This window comes from Felis catus, chromosome B4 (genome assembly GCF_018350175.1).
Source record: "Felis catus isolate Fca126 chromosome B4, F.catus_Fca126_mat1.0, whole genome shotgun sequence".
Lineage (NCBI taxonomy): Eukaryota > Metazoa > Chordata > Mammalia > Carnivora > Felidae > Felis > Felis catus.
The window spans coordinates 50,189,406-50,207,076 of record NC_058374.1 but is presented as its reverse complement, the minus strand read 5'-3'; the positions used below and the strand labels follow the sequence as shown (position 1 = coordinate 50,207,076).

Below are 17,671 nucleotides of genomic sequence, written 5' to 3'. Positions count from 1 at the left end.
GGAAACACCCAAATATATAACTCAATCACAAACATAAAGAAACTCATTGATAATAATACCATAATAGTAGGAGACTTCAACACCCCACTCACAGCAATGGACAGATCATCTAATAAAAAAATCAACAAGGAAACAATGGCTTTGAATGACACACTGGACCAGATGGACTTAATAGATATATTCGGAACATGTCATCCTAAAGCAGCAGAATATACATTCTTCTCCAGTGCACATGGAACGTTCTCCAGAATAGACCGTATACTGGGACACAAATCAGCCCTAAGTAAGTACAAAAAGATCGAGATCATACCATGCATATTTTCAGGCCACAATGCTATGAAACTTGAAATCAACAAGAAAAAATTTGGAAAGGTAACAAATACTTGGAGACTGAAGAACATTCTACTAAGGAATGAATGGGCTTAAAGAGGGAATTAAAAAGTATATGGAAGTCAATGAAAATGATAACACCACAACCCAAAACCTCTGGGACGCAGCAAAGGCAGTCATAAGAGGAAAGTATATAGCAATCCAGGCCTTCCTAAAGAAGGAAGAAAGATCTCAGATACACAACCTAGCATTACGCCTTAAGGAGCTGGAAAAAGAACAGCAAATAAAACCCAAAACAAGCAGAAGACAGGAAATAATAAAGATTAGAGCATAAATTAATGCTATTGAAACAAAAAAAAAAAACCAGTAGAACAGATCAATGAAACCAGAAGCTGGTTCCTTGAAAGAATTAACAAAATTGATAAACCACTAGCCAGTTTGATCAAGAAGAAAAAGGAAAGGACCCAAATAAATACAATCAAGAGTGAAAGAGGAGAGATCACAACCAACACAGCAGAAATAAAAACAATAATAAGAGAATATTATGAGCAATTATATGCCAATAAAATGGTAATCTGGAAGAAATGGACAAATTCCTAGAAACATACACACTACCAAAACTGAAACAGGAAGAAATAGAAAATGTGAACAGACCCATAACCAGTAAGGAAATCGAATTAGTAATAAAAAATCTGCCAAAAAACAAGAGTCCAGGACCAGATGGCTTTCCAGGGCATTCTACCAAACATTTAAGGAAGAGTTAACACCTATTCTCTTGAAACTGTTCCAAAAAATAGAAATGGAAGGAAAACTTCCAAACTCTTTCTATGAAGCCAGCATTACCCTGATTCCAAAACCAGACAGAGACCCAACTAAAAAGGAAAACTATAGACTAATTTCCCTGATGAACATGGATGCAAAAATCCTCAACAAGATATTAGCCAACTGGATCCAACAATACACTAAAAAAATTATTCACCACACCAAGTGGGATTTATACCTGGGATGCAGTGCTGGTTCAATATCTGCAAAACAATTAATGTGATTCATCACATCAATAAAAGAAAGGACAAGAACCATATGATCCTCTCAATAGATGCAGAGAAAGCATTTGACAAAATACAGCATCCTTTCTTGATAAAAAACCCTCAAGAAAGTAGGGATAGAAGGAGCATACCCCCAGATCATAAAAGCCATATATGAACAATCCAATGCTAATATCATCCTTAAAGGGGAAAAACTGACAGCTTTCCCCCTAAGGTCAGGAACAAGACAGGGATGCCCATTCTCACCACTGCTATTCAACATAGTATTGGAAGTCTTAGCCTCTGTAATCAGACAACATAAAGAAATAAAAGGCATCCAAATCAGCCAGGAGGAGGTCAAACTTTCACTCTGTGCAGATGACATGATAGTCTATATGGAAAACCCAAAAGATTCCACCAAAAAACTGCTAGAATTGATTCATGAATTCAGCAAAGTTGCAGAATATAAAATCAACGCACAGAAATCAGTTGCATTCCTATACACCAATAATGAAGCAACAGAAAGTGAAATCAAGGAATTGATCCCATTTACAGTTGCACAAAAAACCATAAAAGACCTACGAATAAATCGAACCAAAGAGGTGAAAAATCTATACATTGAAAACTATAGAAATCTTATGAAAGAAATTGAAGAAGACACACACGCACACACACACACACACACACGCACACACACAAAGATTCCATGCTCCTGGATAGAAAGAACAAATATTGTTAAAATGTTGATACTACCCAAAGCAATCTACATTTTCAATGCAATCCCTATCAAACTAACACCAGCATTCTTCACAGAGCTAGAATAAATAATCCTAAAATTTGTATGAAACCAGAAGATATCCGAATAGCCAAAGCAATCTTGAAAAAGAAATCGAAAGCAGGAGGCATCACAATCCTTGACTTTAAGCTATACTACAAAGCTGTAATCATTAAGACAGTATGGTACTGACACAAGAACAGACACTGATCAATGGAACAGAATAGAGAACACACAAATGGACACACAAACTTATGGCCAACTAATCTTTGACAAAACAGGAAAGAATATCCAATGGAATAAAGAGAGTGTTTTCAGCAAGTGGTGCTGGGAAAACTGGACAGCGACATGCAGAAGAATGAACCTGGACCACTTTCTTACACCATACACAAAAATAAACTCAAACTGGATGAAAAATCTCAATGTAAGACAAGAAGCCATCAAAATCATCTAGGAGAAAGCAGGCAAAAACCTCTTTGATCTTGCCTGCAGCAACGTCTTACTCAACATGTCTCCAGAGGCAAGGGAAACAAAAACAAAAATGAATTACTGGGACCTCGTCAAAATAAAAAGCTTTTGCACAGCGAAGGAAACAATCAGCAAAACTAAAAGGCAACCGGCAGAATGGGAGAAGATATTTGCAAATGACACATCAGATAAAGGGTTAGTATCCAAAGTCTATAAAGAACTTCTCAAACTCAACACCCGAAAAACAAATAATCCAGTGAAGAAATGGGCAAAAGACATGAATAGACACTTCTCCAAGGAAGATATCCAGATGGCCAACCAACACATGAAAAAATGCTCAACATCCCTCATCATCAGGGAAATACAAATCAAAACCACAATGAGATACCACCTTATACCTGTCAGAATAGCTAACACTAACAACTCAGGCAACAACAGCTGTTGGCGAGGATGCAGAGAAAGAGGATCTCTTTTGCATTGTTGGTGGGAATGCAAGCTGGTGCAGTCGCTCTGAAAAAACAGTATGGAGGTTCCTCAAAAAACTAAAAATAGAACTACCCTATGGCCCAGGAGTTACACTACTAGGCATTTATCCACGGGATACAGGTGTGCTGTTTCAAAGGGACACATGCACCCCACGTGTATAGCAGCACTGTCAACAATAGCCAAAGTATGGAAAGAACCCAAATGTCCATTGATGGATGAATGGATAAAGAAGATGTGGTATATATACACAATGGAGTATTACCCGGCAATCAAAAAGAATGAAATCTTGCCATTTGCAACTATGTGGATGGAACTGGAAGGTGTTATGCTAAGTGAAATTAGTCAGTCAGAGAAAGACAAAAATCATAAGACTTGACTTCTATGAGGACTTTAAGAGACAAAACAGATGAACATAAGGGAAGGGAAACAAAAATAATATAAAAACAAGGAGGGGGACAAAACAGAAGAGACTCTAAATATGGAGAACAAACTGAGGGTTGTTGGAAGGGTTGTGGGAGGGGGGATGGGCTAAATGGGTAAGTGGCTTTACAGAATCTACTTCTGAAATCATTGTTTCACTATATGCTAAATAATTTGGATGTATTAATTTAAAAAATAAAATTTAAAAAAATTTCAATGGCCAAAAAAAAAATATGTATTAAAACATGGCAGATTCCCCAATAGCATAGAGACTCAAGCACTTGCATTTTAAAAATCATGTTCATCAGCTTTAATTTATAAGGCAAAGCTTTCAAACTGAGAATTAATTGATTCTCTTACTCTTCCTTTTCACTGTTCATTAAAAAAAAATAGGTGTGGTACTCTCTCACTTATTTTCTTCCTCTCACCCATTTTTATTAACAATATTTAACATTCGTTGAACAACTCACGTATATACTAGGCCCTGTTAGGGATATAGAATTGGTCTTCTGTTTTACATTGTCTTGCAAAGGCACCTTCTGAAACATGATTTGCTACTGTAATCCACAAATGGAACATGATTGTACCCTTTGTTTCACCTTAAGCCAAAAGCAGCTCAAGTTAAATGCCAAGCTTCCCTGAGTTACAAATTTAGAATCTCTCTGAGGTGCTTGTTCACATGGTGCATTAGCCTACTGCACTGGTTGATTAGCAATGCTCTCTCAGAGTGGTATATTGACTTCCATGTGCGCTTATCATTTATCATACTTATGTTCATTTTATTCTTATCCCAATAATGACAGCTTTCATGTAAAATGAAAGGAGAAAATAAGATTAATACCTTCTTAGGACACCTTTCACACCATGCACAAATATGCAGGCTTCTGAATCAAACACATCTTCTCTGAATTTGTATTTTTGTATCATTATTATTATTATTATTACTCTCATTCAAACATGATCTGAAGATAACCATTTGTCATTTCTTCAGGAATGGTCGAGCAATAAAAGTGGCAGAGGAGTATAGAAAGCAAGAGAAAGGGGATAGAGAGGTTATATGATGTGCATGTTCAGTAAGGAGAAAAGCAATGAGAACGGAAAATCAGACCAGTTGTCTGAGACAATACTCATTTTTAAACTTAATCATTTGAGAGTTTATTGAAGATATGTATTCAGCTTTGGAGCAATTTTGAAAGTCTGTGTTGGTGCTGATATCCAAGAGCTGCAGCAAGTTTGAATGAATTCCAACAACTGTAAACTTTTTTTTATAGGTACTTCTATCAGTTCAGAATTAACAGGATAAATGACAGCTGATTAATGCACCCTATCCTCTAGAAAAATTTAAAATTAGAAATATCCCTACTCCTGGAGCTGCAAAGATACCTTTGCATGTTCTGTCACTTTATGACATTTTGTCTTTTTTGCTATTGGGCATGAAATGGTTAAAGAGGGAAAAAATTGAGTAGTTGCAGCAAGTGGGGTTGAGAAGTAAGTGGATTTTTACTGATGTTGTACAGGAATGTCATAGTGTTTATATTTACAGTCAATGAAGGGTGCCTTTCCAAATGGAACTTCCTCAGGAAGTGATCTTTTCCGTGGAAGGTTGCAGAACAAATCTCTCACTCTGTCTCAGTATGGCACAGAGTGGTCAGTTTAGACACAGAGCTGCTGAGCCAGCAAAACTCCCATAGGAATAATAGGACAAAGGCTGCTGCTTAAAATTAATCTGAGGCCATTGCATTCTCAGTGATTAGACTTGTTTGCAAATAGCAATGCAGAGCATGAAACAAGGACATGACCAAACAAAACACAGATGACCTAGTGAATTGCGTGGGAGACAGGCATGTCAGCATCACCAGAAAACTGAGGAACTGCCCAGAAATATATAGAAGGGCTCTTCCTGGTTCCTTAGAGAGGAGCACTAAAAATGGGTATCAGAAGCCTATTGTATTACTTTGAGAATTGTATATGTTTATGTTTAACTTAAGTCCCAGTCTATGCCTGCAATTCTCATTCCCGAATGTGTGGGCCAACACTTTGGAACTTTCTCTGGTTGTGTTCCTAACGCCCTTTATTTGGAACAGGGCTTCTTAACCTCAGCACTATTGACATTTTGGACCAGACAATTCTTTATTGTGGGTGTAATGCCCTCTACGATGTAGGATGTCTAGCAGCATTCCAGACTGCTACCCATTTTATGCCAGTACCAGCCCCACGGTGGGGACAATAATAATGTCTCCAGACATTGACAAATGTTCTGGGGCAGGAGTGATGTGGAGACAAAATTGCTCCCTTTGAGAATCACTGACTTGGAGAGATATATAAACCTTATACTAAAGTCAAAGTTCTGGCTAACAGATTTAAAAATTGTCTAGTAGAATTATGGATGGAGTCTTGGCCAAGTTTATTTCTGACTGGATATACTCCATGTAAAAAGACTGATTTTGCTGGAAGAATTATTTGCTCTGGAGGAGTTCTTTTTGCCTCCATGGAAAGACTAACCTACAAAATGCAAGGAGGTAAGGAACTGATTCAAGGATTTCCAGATGTCTTTAGAGCTGGGCTCAATATCAGCATTCCACCTCTTATTGGAAGAAGGCAAAAGGTTTTCTGTTTTGGTTTTGGTTTGTTTTGGAGTTTTTGGGTTGTTTTTTTTTTTTTTTTGAGCCTCTTCTTTTACTGTCAGTAAAGTACAAAGCCAATGGAAATAAACTGTTTCAACTACTTACCTATTAATGGAGCACTTTAAAAGCTCATTCACTACCTAAGCATATTCATTTAGATATCTTTAATCATCCATGGTCATATACAATTTTATTATCCCTCAATATGGATAACAACAAATATTGAAAAAAAAATATCTCCAAAGGAATTTGTCATTTCAGGAAAAAGAGTTTATTAAATTAGTGGCTGATATATCAGCACTTTGGAGGGTGGAAATGATGTCTGATACTATCTTTAGCCACTAACACTCACCATTTTTCAGCTCAGCCGAGTAACCAGGTGTGCAGGTGTTTACCAAAATTATTTAAAACTCTTGATTTCTGAACATTAAGGAGGTCTTGTTCAAAACAGGTGGTCTCATCATTAGTGGGACTTGTCGTTTGGTCAGTACTGCTAATTTAACAAATATTCACTTTTGACCCTCAATTTTTTTTTTCTGATTGTGAAGATCAGAAAAAAAAGCTGTTTTATAAATATATTTTATTGGCCAAGTGAAGAGTTGACTGACAGAGTACACACATTTTATGCATTTATAATTCCTTGAGGGATTATAGAAGTTTATGCAAGAATGTGCATAATGTATATAATCTCAGAGGAAAGTCATGTATATTCACTTGGGGAGAGGTAAGGAAGGGATTAGCAGAGGGTAAGGTGAAGGCAAGTAATGGGTTTGGGGAACACCAGGACGTTTGATATGATTGGCGCGTTGGAGAGATCGTGTATGAGTGTGTTTGAGGTCTACAGTTGGTAAGTACTCTGTTTGCTGCATCTGCCTATAACTTCAGAGATGGATCGAGATGCCTCCATAGCACTTTCTTCAACAACATTAGTGAGTTGTCAAGGAAGATTAAAATATGTAGGTCTATATTCTGGTCAATTCATTAATCACTCAGAATAAGATTTTTCTGCTACTATCTATAGTAACTTTTCTATAAAATTAGATAATGTTAAATTTCTGGACCTGAAAGCTGAACTTTTGTAGTAAATACATCTTTATGTAGACTCTGCACTATTCACTGAAATTAAATGGCACTTTTTTTTTGCTTTGTAGCTGAAAGTCCTCATATTTTCCTCATGCTCAAAAATCATAGCATTAAAATACCCAGCGTTAGTGCAATAAGATTATTTCATATACAGAAATACAGAAATACCATACAGATTATTAAGTATAATTCAGTACAATAATTTTAACAGAACTGGTTAGTTTATTGATTGATAAAAATATTAATAATGTAAACAGATGGGGGTGTTTCAATTCTAATATTCCATAGTCTAAGATTACCAACTGAGAAAATAATTATTCCCCTAAAAAATGGCTTGTGCTCACGTTGCATAATTCTGCTGTTCTCCATTGTCTTCAATATTGGCCACCGCCAGAGGCAAGTGTTAGACAAGACAGACAAATGGTCTGATCTAGAATGGCAAATTCTATGTTTCCTTAATACGGTCTCCTGGAATGACAGCAGTTATGTATTTTTAAGTCTGCTCTTCCATTATGGCGATAAATGGTTATTTAAATACAGTCAGGTTCAAATTATACTAGTGGAAAATGCAGTAGGGAAAAGTATCAAAGACAAAGAACTTTTAAATAAATCTCATCTCTCCTCCCACCATATGAGTTAATTTCTATGCCAGATGGCAGATGTTTATGCTGGTACTTAAAAGAAGTAAAAATTAAATGGATCTCAAAACTTAATTGTTTTTAGTTTAGAAATGTTCTCAAATAAAGGGAGGTTGGTAGAAATTTTACTTAAAATGATCCCCCAAACTCAGGATCTTAGTATATAATTGTAATTTGGAAAAAAATAGGTAGCTTTCAAGTAATTGATTATTTTTTCAGTCCATTATTGAATTTTGCTATTATTTTTCAGGTAATTTTAAAAAATGCAACCAGTTATTTTTTTCTAGAAGTGATTGCCAAAAATCTTCAAAGGACTATATTTAAATGTATAGTGATTCAATTAGCTCTTTAAAATCGAGCCATAAATGAGGTTTTTAGACACTCTTACTCATCATCTATGTCAGTCTAAGTCACAAAGTTACCTATCCAAGGCTATTTTATTTTGATGTGGATTAACACAACACAAATAACAGAGAGTCTTCCTGAAACAAGTAATTGCTACATGATTAAGTCCTGTTTACCCAGACAGAACTGATCAGCTTAACAACAAGAAGGCTTTTCTTTTCTCAAAAGGTTAGTATTATGGAGAAAAATTATGTTATTATAACATCGACATTTATTGCTCAAAATAGCAAACTTGACCTAAGTGTTATATAGAGATTTTCTTTCCTTTTCTGCAAATACATTGACCCTATCAGAAATAAACACTGCCTTCTTAATCTAAAATGCAGAATAAAATTTATGGCAGATATTTCTGGAAATCTCAACTGAAGGACAGCTATAAGCTCAAATAACTCTAGTAATCACTTGATTTTTTTGTGTTCAGTAAACTCCCCCAAACATTTCCTTTTGTACTAGAATAATGGCCATTTTGTATTTGGCCAAAACAAACAAACAAAAATGACCAAAAAATAGTATTTTGATTAGTAAGTTATAATGAAACTTTCTGTAATATTCTTGAATATCTGTATTCTGAACAATCAATTAAACAAGTCTCAATTGAGCCCCAAAGCTAAGTTTACTGTTTTACTCTGTACAATAATATGATTTCTGTGTAAGCAGAAATATAAAACAACTTTTTCTTCCATTTTTTATAATGTGTGTGTGTGTGTGTGTGTGTGTGTGTGTGTGGCCACAAAGAAGCTTTTAGAAAAAAAATAGTTTCATCATCCAAGGCTAAGTTTAAGCTTTGTTTTCAGTTATTTATAAAGCCTAAAAGAAATTCCTGTTGATTTTATTTGAGGCAGAGTTACGGATTGCATAATCGATGAAGGTAGCTTGGTCTGAGGATCTGTGTGGTGCTGACTTCTCAAATGTGCAGCACCTCTTTACAAGGAAGACTTCAACTCCAACCAGTTTTGCCCATATTTTACTTGGGAGCTGGCATTCTTAACAGAGTCCTCTTCAGTCTTCAACATGTAGGACACAAACCCTCTTGCAAGGGTCCGGTCTAGCTGCTTTCTCAGATTATCATAGACCTACTAGGGGACAACAGGTGAATCCATGAAATTCTAGAATGGCACCTATGGAAAAGAACATTATGCATTTATGTAAAAGAGGCTGCTAGTGAAGGTGCAGTGACAAAGATACTCCAAAATACAATCACTCAAAAAGAAAATAGAACTTTATTTCTTTCACATGTAACAGTGCAGCGATAGGGGACAAGTTTCTAACACATAAAAAGCTTTACTTTATCTAGATTCCTTCTGCTTCATTTTCTAGCATTCCCTAAGTGTTGCTCATCTCACATGAGTGAAGATGGCTCACCACCACCCCTGAAAAGATGAAAGAGATAGAAGGTACCAGTTTCATTGTTAAAGAAATGAGCTAGACATTGAACATATTATCTATCTGCTAGCCAGATGGAGAAATGTAGTCCCTAACAAGACAGCCGTGTGCCCTGCTAAAACTGGAGGATGGGGATAGGCATTGTGTTCCTACAGGAAAGAAGAAGTGAGTAGATATTAGGGGGCAATTAACAATCTGTACTTAAGCATTTAATAGATAGCTTATAATATAATGCTTTTGATTAATTTATCTTCCAACATATTTTTCCTGAGTGCCTACTTTGTATACAGCACTTCACTAGGGCCCACAAGGGATTTTAAATATATACCAATTTTTACTCAAAAGGAAGGTCTGATATTTTTAGGGAAATCAGCAATATACACCAAATTCCATCAATAATAATATGAATTATAATGCTGCTGATAACGGAACATATGAAGGATGCTAAATGAGTGGCGTGGAAGATGTGTGCTATTCGTATTCAGTGTTCATTTCCTGCTGGAAGACGGAATGAGAGGCATTAGCTGGCTCATGGGTGCCCACTCTTGTTTTGCACTTTTCACCCAATAACAAGGGCCCAATACAAATAAGGGCATTTCATACCATGAGACCCATAATTTCTATCTTTAAAAATTATATGTATCTATGTATAAATTTATGTGTATCCATATCTGTATATAAATTAACAAAGAGCCTGCTATTTTTCTAAATTCTGACGTAGATGTTATGCCTATACTCACCTTTTAGTTAAACAGCATCCGTTCTTATTGTTAGTGAGGTTGAATCAATCAACTGCATTCTCTAATGATGGAAGCAGATGGAAATAGAATGAGCTTCTGAATCTTCCTCAAGGGCATTGTAGAGGATGCTGCACCCTTGACTGAAAATTGCTCAATTTTGCAATAGAGTTGGCCAATGTAGACATAGTCTTATATTTTCACTAATTTTGAATTAATACTCTAGAAACCAGCAGCTGACAATGAGCCTGAACAGTTGGTTTCACACCTGAGGCCTCTTTTAAAAGACCATTCTCATCACAGTCAAACAACAGGAGGATATATTAGAGGGGAAATTAGCGCATTTTCTCTAAGACTACTTAAGTAGAGTTTCTCTTGAACTAATTAAGATTCGATTCTATTTCGGAAACTAATGTCTAAAGCAGACATTCTGTTTGGGAGTTATTAATAAACGAAAGCAGGAGGTTCCAGAACACTCGAAATGGTACATTTTTGCCTGGTGGATGTTCAATAAAAGCGCTTGTTGGAAACAATTAAGTAGAGAATGGCATTTTAAACGTATTAGCAAATGTTCAAGGTGAATGATTATGGTATATAAAATTATTAATGGGAACTAAGAACTTTGAAAAAGTAGAATGAGTGACACTCTTGACTATTGAAAACATCCCTGATGCTCTCCACATTAAGCTTGTAGGCTCTTAGAATTTTTAGATGTGTGGAGGGAACAAAGGACAGCAACCTGACTTTTTATTTTTTTTTCCAGACTATATTGGCTATAATATGAATTCTGGTTCCAATTTGAAAGGAAAAATATTTGAATATACGTATGAAATTTACATACTGGATGTGATGATTCATGCAGCCCAATTCAAAAAGATCAGCTGGTCTAAACCAGAAAATGCTAATGAAGCATGGAGGAAAATATTTTTGCCTGGCAACTTCAATAAGTGCTCACAAGTTGTCTGAGTTGCACTCTGCATTTTCATATAATAAATTGCTACACGTGTAAGTACTGGGCCAGAAAGCACTGTCTTGCCTTTCGCACAATGCATCTTTCACGGAGACCTGGAGGTGGATGTTACATTTACCTTCCAGTGATAACCATGCTACGTGAGGTTAGTGACTGCCAAAGCCCTTAGATTTGTATTTCACATCATATGACAACCCTCATTTTTTTTTCAAATAAAAGAAACTTCTCTGTGGTGTTTCCTGTCATTTTATTTTAATAGCAGAAATAGGCATTCACGAAAGCCATCTGCCACCCACTATGAAGTCTCAGGGTCAGACTGCCTTTTACAAGTTGCATGGAACTGAGATTATCAGGGGACAGGAGTGATAGTTATCAGTGCTATAAAATTGTGGGAAATGTTAAATTCTTAGAAAAAAGGGAGGAAACATCAAAATGCTCAATATTCAAGATTTTAGGGCAGGCATGTTTTTTAGTGCCTGATACGAAAGAGGGGGTGTGTCAAGAGAAAGAAAAATAAAGAGTTCGTTATTGGACTCCTTTATCTTTGTTACCAGTTTCCATCCAGAGGAAAAATTTGTCTAATTGGGATTCTTGTAGTTTTCTGAGGCGGCTCATTCTGTTCCATGCTGATACAAACAATATCCTCCTCTGTAGCCATTTTAGACGACTCATTTTTCTTTCGTTCAAGCGGTTCATGTCTAATGACCTCAAACTAGCAATCTTTTCTTCTTCACTGTGGTATCAAAACCGTTCTTAAACCAAAGTTGATGAATTTAAGACTAGATGACAAAAGTAAGCTGTACCAGTTTCTTTGTCATGGCCAAGTTTCAATAATAACCTTCTCTTTATGCAAAACTGTTCTGTCAAAGTCCAATTACATACAGTAGAATCCTTCACTTTTCATCAGAATCATTATGCTTGACCTAGACGGCTGTTGAAAAAAATTCAGGGTTCTGTGAGAGGAATAGTAGTACAAAAACCTCAAACCATTCACAAATCCATTCCTTCTTTTCCCAGGGCACAAAAATACACTACCTACTGCCGGGTTCAGTATGACCATGTGACTATTTGCCAATAACTATGCGCAGAAAATGCAAATGGTGTGTGTGTGTGTGTGTGTGTGCATGTGTGTGTGTGTGTGTTTAAATATAATTACTGTACTAATCAGCTTATTATACAAATTAATAATTCTTGAATAATCAAGCAATTGAGTCTTTAAGTAAATACAGATATTTCCATAAAATAAATGTTCATTTTTACATCCAGAGAAACTTCAATACTTAAAAAAGAATAAGGAAAGTAAGACCTATAAGTTATGTCTTAACTGAGAAACAACATGCAAGTCAGAGAATATGAACGACAGGCCTAAAGCGAAAAGGCTGAAGGGGTGGGAGATGTAAAATTTGGGGGAACATAGCCCATCACACTTTCTGTACTAATAGCCCCAATCCACTTAAATGTTAACTAGTTAAATTTAGACCTTAAAATACAGGATGTGAGCAGAGTTGAATCTGGTTGGTCACACTTTCCCATAAGATGTATGCCCTTCAGAATAAAGTGAATTAGAGAAATGGTTTCATATTCTTCACCTTGTGTTTCGTAAACGTTTTGAGTTCAAAGGGATTCTATTTAAGAACAAGCCCCTACTGGTCTGTGGAGCGATTCTTCCCTGTCCCAGCACCCACCATACCACCCCCCTTCACCTGGCCACTATCCACATTGAAGTCAATAAAGGAAACTTACAGTCTCACATCTAGGATGCATCTGGAAAACGGGCTGCTCATATACACCATTCTCTGCCGAGAGGCAGTCTTGGTACAGAGTACGGTACTTCTAGTTTGCTGTTCCAAGTCTGTAGAACACACAGCCCTGCTGGTGTCAGGTAAATATGTGCACAGGGGGAAATGAGGCATGGGTTCTTAGAGAGCAGGCAGATTGGAAAGCAAAAGGACTTTCTCTTTGAGAATTCCCTTCTCTTTATTTGTAGAGGTTATCCAACAATTTATTGAATTGCAACACATTACACCCGAGAGGACTACAAAGCTGTAGGATATAGAGGGGCCCCAAGATGGAAGGCTGCTCGGTGTCACAGTCACTACATAAAGCCTTGTACTGACTCAGGAACACGGGACTGACTGTCATTTGAGCAGAAATGCGTAACTATTAGGTTCAGGTTCTAAACTGTTGAAGTTATGTGTCAGGGTAATGCCCGTGAGTGCCTGTGAGTAGGAAGCCAGGGCATACAAACTCCACGGCTCAGGAAGGAACCTTACTCTACACTGTAATTCCAACAACTGGTAGCTTGTTGGTGGGCATGACACTTGCCCTGAAGCAAAATACACACAGCCCTTGCTTAATTATTATCATAGACTCTTGGATTTAAATTTTTAATCATACTACGATCTGAAGCCAAATCACTCTGGGGCAAAAGAAATCATTTACCAGAGAAAGTACCCATTTTACCAAAGAGGGAAAAAAACCTTTTCTCTAGAGGCTACCAGTCAGGAAAAAAAAACACAGGAAAATATTAATCATGAAAGCTTTTCTTGTTTATGGCATTCAATAGATTAAAGTAGGAAGAATAGTGTGATGCGAGAAATGTTACTTTGCATTTCTACTGCATTAAGTGTTTCATGATAACCACTATCGAGCATTCACTAGGTGCCAGGCTGCATGAGAAGTATCTTTACACAGATTATTTTACATAATTCTCATGACCTATAAAGTAAATAGTATTTTTATACCCACTTTACAGATGAAACTTGTAAGTCACAGTCACATAGTCAGTAAGCCATGAAACTGGTATTTGAACCCAGGACGATTCATTGAAATAACTTATCATCCCCTTAGCTTTGGTTGTCTCCAAAGCAACCCCACTTTATTTTCCTTGTTTTTTTTTTCTATTACTTTATCACTTCTATTTTGCTTTACTGTTAGTTAATTTGTGTAACATTCACTTCATCCATTTATTGTGCATCTTCCTCTACATCTTCTCTTAAATTTTCTCCACCATGAAAGTAGGTTAAATATATGATTTAAGAGTTGCTTGGAAAGCTTCTTGCTTTATACTATCTCCTTTAATGGCCTGCTATGGAACCTAGAAATTTACCTTTTAAGAACTGTTGCCTGTTAAGAATAGTTTGTTAATGGGGCGCCTGGGTGGCTCAGTCGGTTAAGCGTCCGACTTCGGCTCAGGTCACGATCTCACGGTCCGTGAGTTTGAGCCCCGCGTCGGGCTCTGGGCTGACGGCTCAGAGCCTGAAGCCTGCTTCCGATTCTGTGTCTCCCTCTCTCTCTGCCCCTCCCCCGTTCATGCTGTGTCTCTCTCTGTCTCAAAAATAAATAAACGTTAAAAAAATAAAATAAATAAAATAAATAAATTCGTTAAAAAAAGAATAGTTTGTTAAAGTTCAGGTACGGCATCACCAGACATCTGTTAAAACACAAAAACCCCTCTGAGTGTTCATTCACTCACTCCATCACCCACTCCATAAACAACTTATTTGAAAAACAAACAAAAAAACCCAAGCCATTGCAATTTAATCGGAATTTAAATGTGAAATCATTTACCAAAGATGGAGTATAAAGAATGGGTTAAAAGTGAATAGGGTGGAGGCGATTAACAACAAAAACAACACCCAGAGCATGAGCTATTTCTCCAAAGAAAGTTACCCTGAATCCAATGCCATCCTAGGAAGTTTTAGGCAGCCTCAAACAGTGAGGGAAGTCACACCAAAGAGATGCCTGGGCAGAACAGAGACCACTTAAGGTTGGGAGCAGAGCTCTCACAAGGAAGGTGGGAGTAGGTAAGAGAAAATGTTTAGTAGTTTTTCATTTTGTCTAGGCCTACTTAAGTTCTTGCAGCCCATATCATCTTGTCCTGCGTGAACTCTAACTCTCTAACTGACCATATGGCTCCTCGAGTTCTCTCAATTTCTCATTCTGTCAGGAGAAAATGTCCATGCCATGCTTTTTCACTCACAGTTTCATTGAATGATAATGATAGCTCAAGTGGACATTTAGTTTTCCATCCAAACCGTTGTAAGGGGACACTACAAGAAACCACGGCTATCCTAGGCAACCCAGACATGTGTCTTCCTATTAACAAATAACCTTTATTGAGAATACACTGTAGCAAGCACTGTACTAGATTCCTTACATGGACTGTCTCAATTAATCTCCACATCAACCCTAGATATGAAGTGTCCTCTATCATCATCCTGAAACTACTGAGGAAACTGAAACATAGAAGGATTGTATAACATTTCCAATCCATTTAGCTTTTATTTCCATAATACAAGTGGGTAAAAAATGTGATATTCAGATCCATAAAGTATGCCTCTTCCGTAGCCCATGTCAATCCTCATTGCTGTTTGAGATTGTTGAAGCAAAGCCACTATAGAGACCTTCCCCATAAAGACAGACATGACCCAAGGCCATATTTGAAGTAAATTTCCACTGGGCTTTACATGTACCATCAAGGTCATGAGGGCAAAAGATGTAGTTGAGAAGCTGAGTTCCAGAATTCTTTGAGATATTCTAGCAAAAACCAGAAGCACATCCTGAATCAGATAAGATTCTCTACCTTGATCTGACCCTTGACCTGACATTTCCTTCCCACCTCTTCATTCCTGACCTTGGTTGAATCAAAAAATAAAAGTTGGCCATACGTACTATTGTTGAATTAACCTCAAGTAATAAAAATTAGACAGAAACGTTTTTGATCTCATTTTCTTTTTCCTTTACCATACTATGCCACATTAGAGAGCCCCATGCAACAGGTAATTCAGACACCCCAAAACTCATGGGATGAGTAGGAAGTTTCTTAGATGTTGGTGTTCTCATCCCCATGCTTCTTTGGGTTTAAAATTTCCAAGAGGTGGGGAATCTTCTGGAGTTTACTATTCATAATTTGAGAGGGAAGCAAATGAAAGAGAAGTTAACTGATTAATTTTGGAAAAACAAATAATGCCCTATTGTCATAAAGCTTTAATAGACTTTTGCAGTTTTAAGTGTTTTATAATTTGATAACAATATGTAAGCCAGAGTTGTCCCTAAAGCTCAGTAGTGCTCCGGGTATAAAATACTGTCCCAAATTGCCTGGACCTGTTTGGATTTCTGTTAGAATTCCCAGCTTTCTCACTCTAGCTCAGCAGGATAGGTCATATAGCTTCCCTAACAAGCCACTACTTACCACTGAACATGGAGACTTCGAGATGTACTTAACCTTGATGGAGGGAAACCTTGTATCTAATAAAGAGGAATAAAAATCCCGAATTACTGCAAAGCACTGCAGCGGGCAAGCTGCAATTCCAGTCATATGAAACCTCTGTTTACAGTAAAATGATGATATGAATCACAATGACTCTCATATAAGGACTCAACTGCCTACCTAGTCATATTCCATATATTTATAATATATAATTTCATTTTCATACAAGCTTATTATACATATTAAAGCAATACTTTTCCTTGTACAGCCAAGATTCATTGATAAAACAATGAAGTGAACTAACACCCTTCCTAAATAAAGTTTCACCAATAGCACCGTATGTTAATGGACCTATTTCATTGTTAATGTGACTGACTGCTTATTGATTCTTGCAGGAATCCAGCAAGGGCTTCAGAGTACAATTTAGTTTGGAGAGCTCTGGGTCCAACATCTATGCTCAATTACAACTTTCAGAAGAGGAGATCAATAAAATTTAAATTGCTTATGGTAATCACAACTTCAAATCATTGCGATCAGCATAAGCAATCTGCTGACCCCAGCCAAGCTCCTAAATTGAAACTTGTAATGAGTGGTCATTTAGTTTGGGTCCATTCATATTATTTTGGAGGCAGGTGATGAACAATTAAAGATCAGCCAGCACCTTCTCTGCACAACATTCCCATCTTTATTCCCAAAGTATTAATATGCAGTAACCCTCGGGTTCACGCTTTTGCACTGCTTTAATGGGTATTCTGTATGAATAAGCAATTATATTTTCTATTAAACAATTTCAGTGTAATTGAATTAGCAGTTATAATATTGCTAGGGCAAGCAAAAGCTTTCCTAGGGAAAAATTAAGTGATATTGGGTAGTGCAAATTAATTTATAGAACTGAAAAATGTAACCAATTAAATAGAATTGCCTTTGCTCCCCCCCTCCTCCAAAATACAATTAAGCAGCACATTGTTTCAAAGAATATGTTTCAGAGCAATTTGTTTTCAATCATAATAGCTGTTTTTCATTCATTATGAAAAGCTGTCTATTATAATGAAAATTTCATAGGCAGTTTTCCTTGACAAAGCAGGTTGCAAGTTTAAACAAAGATAGCCTGCAGA

General features: G+C 36.7%; 1 long non-coding RNA gene across 5 annotated transcripts in view; it reads right to left on the bottom strand.

Moving 5' to 3' along the window:
• Positions 1-8,267: 8,267 nt before the first annotated feature.
• The window catches only part of LOC102902449, a 61,600-nt gene continuing 52,196 nt past the window's right edge, over positions 8,268-17,671 (bottom strand). For 3 of the 5 annotated variants that reach the window (XR_006600560.1, XR_006600561.1, XR_006600563.1), the window contains one exon: positions 16,071-16,594. This is a non-coding gene — a long non-coding RNA (uncharacterized LOC102902449). Of the gene's footprint in view, positions 9,373-10,377; positions 12,276-13,087; positions 13,197-14,677; positions 15,884-16,070; positions 16,595-17,671 lie in introns of those variants that run through there. The other 2 variants (XR_006600562.1, XR_006600564.1) reach the window with 2 other exon arrangements.